Source organism: Stomoxys calcitrans, chromosome 4, assembly GCF_963082655.1.
Source record: "Stomoxys calcitrans chromosome 4, idStoCalc2.1, whole genome shotgun sequence".
In the NCBI taxonomy this organism is placed as follows: Eukaryota; Metazoa; Arthropoda; class Insecta; order Diptera; family Muscidae; genus Stomoxys; species Stomoxys calcitrans.
The window spans coordinates 184,786,290-184,797,546 of record NC_081555.1 but is presented as its reverse complement, the minus strand read 5'-3'; the positions used below and the strand labels follow the sequence as shown (position 1 = coordinate 184,797,546).

Genomic DNA, 11,257 nt, shown 5'->3' with positions numbered 1-11,257 from the left:
GCTCATGATCCTCTCATCCAACCTCTGTCATTTAAGAAATATTTGAGGTTTGACAATGGCAGCGTTTTAAGTCTAGAAAATAAATGTTCACTATGAGATACTCCGTTCATTTGCCTAGATATTCCTAAGCTACAGGTATTGGGAAAAGTAAAAAACTACAAATTGGACCATTCTGTGGTTTATCTTGAGCCCAAACGGTTAATTTTTGATATGTAAAACACTCAATCTTTAAGTATAGTTAATAACCATATTTGAAGATTGAGTGTTGTTGTTTATACTCTTCATATTCGGTTACACCTCGGTTATATAGATGAAAAACATTTTGTCATTTCGGGAAATCGGGTAGTAAATGGGTCTTGTATGGGTTCAAGAACGTAAATCGGTAGATCAATATATATGGCAGTTCCATCCAAATATGATCCTATTCGCTTAATATTCGGGGAGGCTGATTAAGGGCTTAGATGTCAGCAAATCGGGTAATAGGCCTGTTATGGGGGAAATAGGCCTGTACAGGAGCTCATAACTGGCGAAAAATCATGGGCTTATAGCTTTGACGTAGTAACAAAAGACAGCGCACCAAGTTTAGGCAAGGATAAGGGGTGGCACACAGTTTTTTCGATTGTAGAGACGTCTTGCATCATGAGTTCTTTCCAAAAGGGCCGTATTGTCAATAAGGACCATTACCTGCAAGTTATGCTAAAATTGCGCAATTCGCCCGAAACCGTATTCCTCCGATCTAGCACTCAGTGACTTTGTTCGCAAAATTAAAGTGACGTTTGAAAGAACGACGCTACTATTGATGATAGTAAAGTGAAGCTACCTCATACCTTATTTGTGACCGATCTCGACCATATTCGGTATGGATGTAGATAGGTTGAAATAAAATTATTAGTCCCAAATTCACTAAAAAAATCACATGGGCAGGGTTTCATACAGTCCATTATACAAAATGCTTTGATTTTATAACTTAAACCACTATATGTTCATTTTGCCTTGCTAGGTTGCTTTTTGGTATTTGAAGCACATTTTTGCTCACCAAAAGCCACAACAATATCTTCTACAGTAGAAAGGTTCATAATTAGATATATCCCCAATATAAACCAATTCCCAGATTTGACCTTTTGAGCCCATAAATGTCCAATCACTTACAAATTTATTTTCTTCAAATTTGTTGCCCTATTAGGTTACCCTGTTCCCTGAGGTTTGGCCCGGCGAAACTTAACATATTTTCCCTTGTTATTCCGTCAATACATTGCTCATTGCTTGAAAACATTGAAAATCATATATGTTTGTGCACTTAAATGGAAAATTAATGTGAAAGAGACTGTTCCATATGTAACTCGCATGGCATTTCAATAAATGATACGAGAAGTTCCCATTGTTGTTGCAACATACTAGTTCATGCGAAAATATGATTGCTGAGAAAAAAAGGATTCGTGTCCCACGCTATGTTCTAAGAAGAATAGCATACGATTGTGCCGTTGAGATGGATACTAATGATGGATTTTCAATTTAGAAACGAAAAGCATAAGTGGAACAAATTTGTACAGCATATTGTTAAACACAAGAAATACATGATGATACTCACGGATTTGGATGAGGGTGACATATAATGCTAGCCCATTGGAATAGGACATTTGTTGGCATTTAAAGTAAGTTGGACCAATTTTACATTGCACAGTAAAGGTGCTTTGAGTAAAAATAGAAAAAAATACAACGTTCAAGCGCCATATTTGCTGCTGCATGTAAAAAAGTGCGGCGCCTTCATAGCTCTTAACGATTACAAATACATCCTCATTTGGAACATTAACAACTTGTGACAAATCACAGATGGCAAATACACATTCAAATATAGTAGATACATCATTTAGATATTATTATGGGGATTAAAGGAGACTTTGCCACATAATTACATTTAATGTACACAAACAAAGTTTGTCTGTCTGGCACATCATTCCCATGTGGATCGATATGAACGCGGACACACAACATAGATGATGAAAACATAGGGTTACTGTTTGATGTAACCCACGAGTATCACGATATCGATATCGATAAGGAATTGAGGACATTAAAAACAATATTTTTATTAATTCATTCAGTAAAAAACAGAATTTGATCTAAACATACACTGATTTAGTCGATTTTTGTTACTCTTGTCCACACTTTGCAGTATACCAATCGGTTTGAATTTTGTTCTAGAGGCGTGCTTTGGCCTGTGGTCGAACAACATAAACGAGGGACTTCAAATAACCATATAAAAATAAATCGAAAGGACTTAGATATGGGAGCGTGCCGGCCATTGGGATCGCCTCCGAGAGAGATAAGGCGGTCGGGGAAATATTGACTCCACATTCAATGAGCCTCGTGCTGTGGCTCCATCTTACTAAAACCACACGTTTCTAACGTTCATATCTTGTGGGCTTGGAAGAAAAACTTTCTCAATCATGTTCCTGTAGCAAGGTGCATTAAGGGTAACTGCGCGTTCATTTTCTTAAACAAGTAAAAGCGTGCTAAGTTCGGCCGGGCCGAATCTTATATACCCTCCACCATGGATCGCATTTGTTGAGTTCTTTTCCCGGCATCTCTTCTTAGGCAAAACAGGATATAAGAAAAGATTTGCTTTGCTATTAGAGCGATATCAAGATATGCTCCGGTTTGAACCTCAATTAAATTATATGTTGGAGACCTGTGTAAAATGTCAGCCAATTCGAATAAGAATTGCGCTCTTTGTGAGCTCAAAAAGCAAAATAGAGAGATCGATTTATATGGGAGCTGTATCGGGCTATGGACCGATTCAGACCATAATAAACACGTATGTTGATGGTCATGAAAGAATCCGGATAATAATTGCAAATCGGATAATAATTGCGACCTCTAGAGGCTCAAGAAGTCAAGATCCCAGATCGGTTTATATGGCAGCTATATCAGGTTATGAACCGACTTGTATTTTATTTGACATAGTGGTTGAAAGTAACAATAAAAAACGTCTTGCGAAAGCTCAAGAAGTCAAGTCCCCAGATCTCTTTATATGACAGCTATATCAGGTTATGAACTGATTTGAACCATACTTTGCACAGTTGTTGGATATCATAACAAAATACTACGTGTCAAAATTCATTTAAATCGGATAATAATTGCGACCTCTAGAGGCTCAAGAAGTCAAGATCCCAGATCGGTTTATATGGCAGCTACATCAGGTTATGAACCGATTTGAACCATATTTGGCACAGTTGTTGGATATCATAACAAAATACTACGTGCCAAAGTTCATTCAAATTGGATAAGAATTGCGCCCTCTAGAGGCTCAAGAAGTCAAGACCCAAGATAGGTTTATATGACAGCTATGTAAGGTTATGAACCGATTTGAACCATACTTGGCACAGTTGTTTGATATCGTAACAAAACACGTCGTGCTAAATTTCATCCCAATCGGATAAGAATTGCGCACTCTAGAGGCTCAAGAAGTCAAGACCCAAGATCGGTTTATATGGCAGCTATATCAAAACATGGACCGATATGGCCCATTTACAATACCAACCGACCTACACTAATAAGAAGTATTTGTGCAAAATTTCGGCTAGCTTTACTCCTTCGGAAGTTAGCGTGCTTTCGACAGACAGACGGACGGACGGACGGACGGACAGACGGACGGACATGGCTAGATCGACATAAAATTTCACGACGATCAAGAATGTATATACTTTATGGGGTCTCAGACGAATATTTCGAGTAGTTACAATCAGAATGACGAAATTAGTATACCCCCCATCTTATGGTGGAGGGTATATATATATTATACTTATTACCCATATCGCACACCAGACATTACGCGTTCACAGTGAAGTGGCTTCTGGTGGAGGAAGTTTCTTCAAATAAATTACTTTTACTGGAGCTCCATGTATTGTATATAGATTTTATATTTTAAATTAAGAAAACATTACTTGAATTTTTATAGTCACCAGGGCTGCCAGACAAGACGATTTTACGCCATTTTAACGAGCTTTTGTCCAAAAGTTGGCCATTTGACGCTTGACGTTTTTTCTTTGAAACCATTTATAAGTTGACGATTTTTTAGGATTTGTTTACTGTTCAAAAATTGTTTCATGTTAAACAACATTATTGATAATAGGCATTAATTTTTTAATGAATGTTGGAAATTACATAAATAATCCGATTTTTAGAGATTCGTTTGCAGCAAAAGGCGCATGGGTTAACGCTTTAACGCTTTGCTCGATTCTGTATATTTCCATCATAAAAATTGAGTTAGTCCGAATTAGAGAAATGTCAAATAAAATGTAGAAAAAAGCTTGACATTTACAACATCGGCCCATAGAATGTAGCCACACTTTATTTTATAAAACATTTAAAACTCCAATCCTTTCAATCACATTAAAGTCTGAATTCCATATCTTTTGTTATCATTTGTTTTGTTCTATCAATTAAAATTATATCCTTAATAAAAATAATGTATATATGTTTTTATTGAAAATATTAAAAAACCTTCGAAAATCGCACAATTTAATTAATTTCGATTAATTTAAGAGATTGGTGATTTTGTGACCATTTTTTTAAAATGTTGATGATTTTTTCTTAATTTAGATTTTCTGTGAAAAAGACCTGACTACTATCAATGTTGCCAGTTTTTTTTCCCAAAAAATCGTCAATAGTAGAAAAAATCACCTCCGCTATAGGATGGAGTATAGATTTACGAAACTATAAATTGTTTCTAAGCCTAATGGCGAACGGAAATAACTCAACTTTTACTCTATTATTTTAATGGAACTACGAAGTGCCATTAGCAGAAGAGCACGTAGGTTTGTTCAAGTAGTTAGATCATATATGTCTATTGGATTATAAAATTTTATGGCAAATTTCTTTCTTGAAGATAAATAGGCAAATAGACGGACATAGCATAACCGAATCAGGAAGGGATCCTGTGACTATCGGTAGACTTTGCAATGGATATGACTCTTCTCCTTCTTGACGTTGCAAACAATTGTAAAACCCATTGACACCCTGTACAGTTTTAGCGATGTTGGATATGAACACGTGCTCTATGGATCAGTAGATTTAAAGTTGGAGAGTCTACAAATTTCACCTATAAAGCAATAGTAACAAAAATGTTTAACCGTTTTTTATGAAATTTAATGCGTGTTGATTAAGTACTCATTTGTACATCTCTTCAGCATTTCATGTTAATCAGTTAAGATTTAGATAAAGCGCCTATGTAAAGAAATTGACATTTTTTATATAAAGAATTTTAAAGAATTTAGTTGCTTTTTCAATGTACCTATTTACCTAGATATACTTTCTGCAACTGAACTGAACTTTTTGATTCCTACTTACCGAATGTTAAATCGCCCACAGTTGGGATGAGGTCTTTCTGCAGTTCGATATCATCCGGGCCATGTACACTAAATGCAATGCTATTACATTTCAATTTGGCGGATATTTTAAAGGGGTTTTCGACGGGACACAGACAGAAGCCCTTGCTGGCCAGTGGCCATCTGGACGATGGTAAATATGCTTATACTCGCTTTTTTTATTTGAATCTTTGGATTACCTTTGACGTTGCTGGTGCTGCCGTTGTTGTTGCTGCTTTCAACGCTAATTTGCATAAAATAATACTGAGTTCGCCGCTTGTGGCCAGAGTTTAGCTAACAGGAAAGTAGGTCACATTACTCTTCGGTACAGTGTACATCGGCAGTCATGTGGAAGTTTCCACACCAGAATTCTCTACGCGGAATGTATCCACTTTTAGAATGTTATTTTTCGTTTCCATTTGCATGCAAAACATTAGTTCTCGCATGAGCTGCTTCTGAATGCATTCGCATTTGTATGGGACATCTACGCATATAGCCTGCAATAATTTGTTTGTCCTTTTCGTTGGGTATTCTAGTTTTAAATTTAGTGCCAAGCGAAAGGCTAAATTTTACATATCTTAATGACAGATTGTTGTTCTGAAGCCAGAAAAAAATATCAATTCTATCTCTCTCTCACTCCCACTCTCACTCTCCGGCAGTTGCCATCGAAATGATGAACGCGTAGCCCCAAAGTTTATTTACTAACTTTTGTTAGGATTTTTGTTTTTTGTTTCATGGTCCCTGATAAATGGTCCATAATTCTTGGTGACAAATGATGCCAGGCATTACTTTGGCATTTATTGTGCTGTTGGGTGCAAGCACCCTACTCTCCACATGCTCCTAGTTTCGCCTCATCCTCCTCCCCTACCTAGATGACGGTGCTCAATTTGGCAATACGCTATGCCACAATTGCTTGCAATACATCACCTTGCCAGTGCTGGCGGCACAAAGAGCTTAGATGTGGGAAATGAACACCTTTCCTTGTGACAATCTATTGCGAGACCTCAAAGGCAGTAAAAGTTCTACAACACACTGCTTTTAGATTAGATTTGTGTTTTATATTTAAGAATGGAAGAGAGATAACTCTTAAAACATAATTTAAGCATTTGATTTTTGGTTCAACGGAACACTCAATTTTATATTTTAAAGATACGGCAATAAGACTGATACGACCTCTCCTTGATGAATATTTCAAGATTATACAACTCAAAAAATGAATATTGCCTAAAATGTGGCCGCACTTGCATATACGTTTTGTGAGAGTATCAAATCAACTTGATTAATAATGAGTTGTGAAATATTTAATCATCATATTCATTTAACCCGCTTTTCTCCTGATTTTAAAATATTACCAAGGAAATTTGTTAGTAAAAACAACAATGACATGTAAAGGCAAATTTTGCCCATGAACATTCCACTAAGGAACAGGGGAAAACTTTTCACATATCAATGAGTGCAGCCCGATTCAAGTTTTAAGCTCAATAATAAGGGGCCTCCTTTTTATAGCCGAGTCCGAACGGCGTGCCACAGTGCGACACCTCTTTGGAGAGAAGTTTTACATGGCATAGTACCTCGCAAATGTTGCCAGCATTAGGAGGGGAAAACCACCGCTGAAAATTTTTTCAGATGGTCTCGCCAGGATTCGAACCTAGGCGTTCAGCGTCATAGGCGGACTAGCTAACCTCTGCGCTACGGTGGCCTGGACATGTAAAAAATACAATAATAAACAGTTCTAAATGCAACCCTAAACAAAAGTTTCTTCTACACTTTGTATTTGTTCTTCCTATCCTCAAAAAATGTTTAACCTCAACACTAGTTTAAATGAACTCACAATAATCGAGCAATATTGAACTCCATATAGCGCTTAGGAGTCATATGCTCGTTATGAGTTCAACACTTTAAGTTCTGGTTATGAGTTCTGGTTCACTTTAAATTTCCGCACTGAACTTACCAGAATTGAAACTTAAATTTTAAGCATTTGAAACGTAGGTTTTCTTATCAAGAAGGCTGGGTGAATTAGCTTCCTGACGGTAAGTCAATATGGAGCTCAAATGAAAAGTATAAGACAGTAGATTACAAATAATGCGAAAAAAATTAAGTCTAAGTAATGGGAGGTCGCCCCACCCCCAAGTACCCCGAAATGGGCATATTAGCCGACCATGTCTATATGGGACTCAAATGAAAGGTATTTGGGAGTAGATTATGAATATGACTTTACAATTTGAATTCAAGTCTAGGTGGCGCTCTTCTTTCTAAAAATAAGTCAAATAGGTTGATTGACCCATTATGACAATATTGTATTTAAATGAAAGGCATTTGAGAGTAGAAAATTAATTTGATATCAAAATTTGGAGCCAAGGTACGCCCTAAAGCGCCCCCTAAACTGTACTTAATTTCCGATTATGGCAATATGGAGCTCAAATCAACGGTATTTGGTAGTATAGAACGAATTTGATATCTATTTTCAGGGCAAAGTGTTGGTGGCCGCTCAGCCTCAAAACACCTTCCAAACATTTCATATTTACTGACCATGGCAATATGGGGCTCACATTAAATGGATTTGGGAGTGCAACGCGAATTGATATTTATGTTTGAGTCGAAAATTCAAAGGGGATCACCACCGCTTTAAATTTTATCCGATGTTATCGCCAGGATTTCAATGCAGGCGTTCAGGATTACAGGCGCACATAGGCTACAGTGGCACGAATTCGATATACACATTCAGGGCGAAGTGTCCCAACCCTAAATGATATTAGAGAGTTAAAGAAGGCGCAGCGGAGAGGGCCCGGTTCTGCTAGTAATATATACAAATTAAATAAATAAAAATATATAACAATAAAATATGACCAAAAGTAAACTGTTCAGTGTAAACATAGGGTATCTCCATCTAGATCTATTGTTGACCAAAGCCTTAGCCTGATTCCACAATATATGGATTGGCTCCAATTCTGTTTTGCGGCAGCGGGCCATGTGTTTTTCGCTATCCTTGGGGTTCCAGTCTAGGATATTTCTCGCATATCATCGCGCGGTCGGCGTAGGGTATGACCCAACCAAGTCCATTTTCTCTTCCGGATTTCTACATCGACAGGGGAAGTGTTTGTTCTTATTTGCAATTCCTCATTTAAAATATCATTTGACCAGAAAATTAGAAGTATTTGTCGCATGCAGGGATTTATAAAAACATGAATTTTGCGGGTAGTTGCTTGTGTCAAGCTCCACGTTATACAGCCATATAATAAAATAGATTTCACACTACTGTTGAAGATTCTGACTTTTGTATTATATGAGATGTCACTGTTCGTAAAAAATTAATTCATTTGACATAAAAGAAATGTTCGCCAAGTAAACTTCTTTTCTGAAAAACGTTGGACTTTGTTTACGAAAAAAGTACATATTTCTTGCAAGAATTTGTGACAATATAAAGTTATTTTACCCTGACAATATCTATCATTCTTAATTTATAGGATATGTTATTCAGGGTTTCAACTGATCTTTCATTATTTATAAATTAATTTAACGTCAAACGTTTAAAATGGGTTGTGCATATTGAAAAAGGTGCCAAGTACAATTTAATGTTGTAACATAATTCAAACTCAAATTTTTACGAATTAAAACCAGAGACCTAATTCTCGCATCCGCTATGGAGCGAGGTTTTGTTCGAAGATTAATTCCGTTCCGTAAGTACAAATTGGATCATGGCTTACCATCGTAATTTGCCAAACAGTTGTCGATTTCAGGGAAGAATCCGAACATATTTTGCCATCTCAAAGCTAAACAAAGCAAATGGTGGTTGTTAAAAAAAAGTAATTACTACCAAAAAAATAAATAAAACACATTATCAACAAGGTGCAATTGTTTTTTAACGATGTGTTACTATTTTTACACTATAAATTGCTGTTTTTTATGAAAGAGGACAAAAAAATGTGAATTACTTCGCCTCTATCACTGCTAACCGTGCTTGCATGATGTTTGTTTTTCAGGCAGACAAATATTGTGCTGCCTGAAATTAAGTGGTTAAATGATACAACTTTTGGTTTGGTAATGTTTATAGATAATTTGCTTTGCCAATTGGCTAAGTTCAAACTTAATTTTTGTCCAATATAAGGGACCAACAATGTGAATATATAATAATTATTTTATTTATTTTATGAAATAAATACTTCGATATCTTATTTTTAGCCTAGTTTCTTGAACATATTTTATTTGCGATAGGTAAATTACTGCGGCAAAAATACCACATTTCTGTCCGAAATTTCGAATAGATTTAATCGATAACGGATGCCATAATCCAAAAAAAATAAAACTCGATCGTAATAAGTCGATTGCGGATGCTAGAATTAGGTCCCAGATCTCAGTTGGCAATTCAAACTCGTTCAAAGAAAATTTGGACTCATTAAGTTGTTATGATACACAATAATATTAAAAGCCTTCTATTTTCGCTAAACTCCATTATGATTTTATATTATGACCTACAATATTCGTTAGGCTATAAATAAAACAAAAAATCTCTATGGGAGTTGCTGTTTTCACACATTTAAATACCTTTTTTGGGATTGATATTTTTTTATCGTGTAAATGTTACCAACTAATGTATGCTCAGAAATTCTCGTGCTTTTCTTGTCAGCTGATGTTTGTCATTGGACATACCAAAATTTTTGGACTTTAGACGAAAGTATTAAAATTGTCTCTTGTTTACCACCCGCACTCGTCCGAGCTGCTCAATACACTAACTGCTCCTTGCTCAGTCAGAACAAACATGGAAAAAATGTTGTGTGTGAGAATGTGTCTATATGACAAGCACACAATTGCAATTATTTTATTAACGTTTTTTAACGTTTACTTTTAACACTTCGTGTTACAAGTGTTTTGTTTGTCGTAAAAACACCCCAACCATTTAATTTTTTGAGCATTTATCCCGAAACTTTGTTTAGTTTAAGAAAGACGCTTCTAACCTCCTCCTCCGTCCTTTAGCAGTGATAAGTGGTAGTATTTTGGCAAAATTTTTATTCTATTGTACATAAATTCTTGCATGATTTCATCATTAAACATGCCATTTGATCGGAAACTAAATCCCAGCGTTTTCCACTCAAGATGCTGTGGCGTTTGTGGCTAATGAATTATTTTTTGCATGTATAAGTACGGATTTCTAAAAAGGTTTATGCTTAATTGCAGAGCTCCACTGTAGCAACTTCCGTAAAGAAGGTGCTAAATATAGAAAGCAAGTAAAATTTTTGTATCACTTATGGTACTACATTTTCAAAAATTTTTGGTGACCTTATACTACTTTACAAGAAATGCCACTAGCACTAAATTGCATATATCCTTGCCCACTTCATACCCAATTTTCACAAGACAGAGAACAATTCTATGTCTGCTTCCTGTGGCGCATATTATTTCGCTCCAAGCCATTTTTGTAGAAATGTTTTAGTCACCCAATATATATTATACCAATTGTCTCAGAGCTGTGTCCGCCTGTCCTTAAAAAAAGAAATTAAACAATTCTAGTTTTTATTCAGTACAGTTAACTTCTAGGGCAATACAATACGCTTTCGAAGTACCAATTATTTAAGCCTCAAAGTGGGCCTTAGGTTAGGCGATTACTTCTTCATTGGCGCTGAATTCGCTGCAGCGGGAAAATTTCTACCTATTTTAATGAACATTTAGCGGAAATTGAAATTTGAAATCCTTTCAGGGAAATTATTTTTTCGAATTTGAAGATAACTACAAATGCTTTAAGCCGATGCCCCACCTACAGCTTTCACGAGATACATTTAAAGATATCCATTTGCTGATAATATCTTATTTACCACTCGAATTCATGCATAGTTACCATTCTCTGAGGTCTCTGCCATCGTAGTTGAGCCAATAATTTCTTATTCTGTTAACTTCAA

The 11,257-nt window shown here is 36.0% G+C and overlaps 1 long non-coding RNA gene across 1 annotated transcript; it reads right to left on the bottom strand.

Moving 5' to 3' along the window:
• Positions 1 to 3,880: 3,880 nt before the first annotated feature.
• On the bottom strand, positions 3,881 to 4,255 carry LOC106082424 (uncharacterized). The gene is made up of 2 exons (XR_001220503.2): positions 4,165 to 4,255; positions 3,881 to 4,088 (listed from the first exon to the last, which is right to left on the bottom strand). It is a non-coding gene; the product is annotated as an uncharacterized LOC106082424 (long non-coding RNA).
• Between the last annotated feature and the right edge of the window lie 7,002 nt (positions 4,256 to 11,257).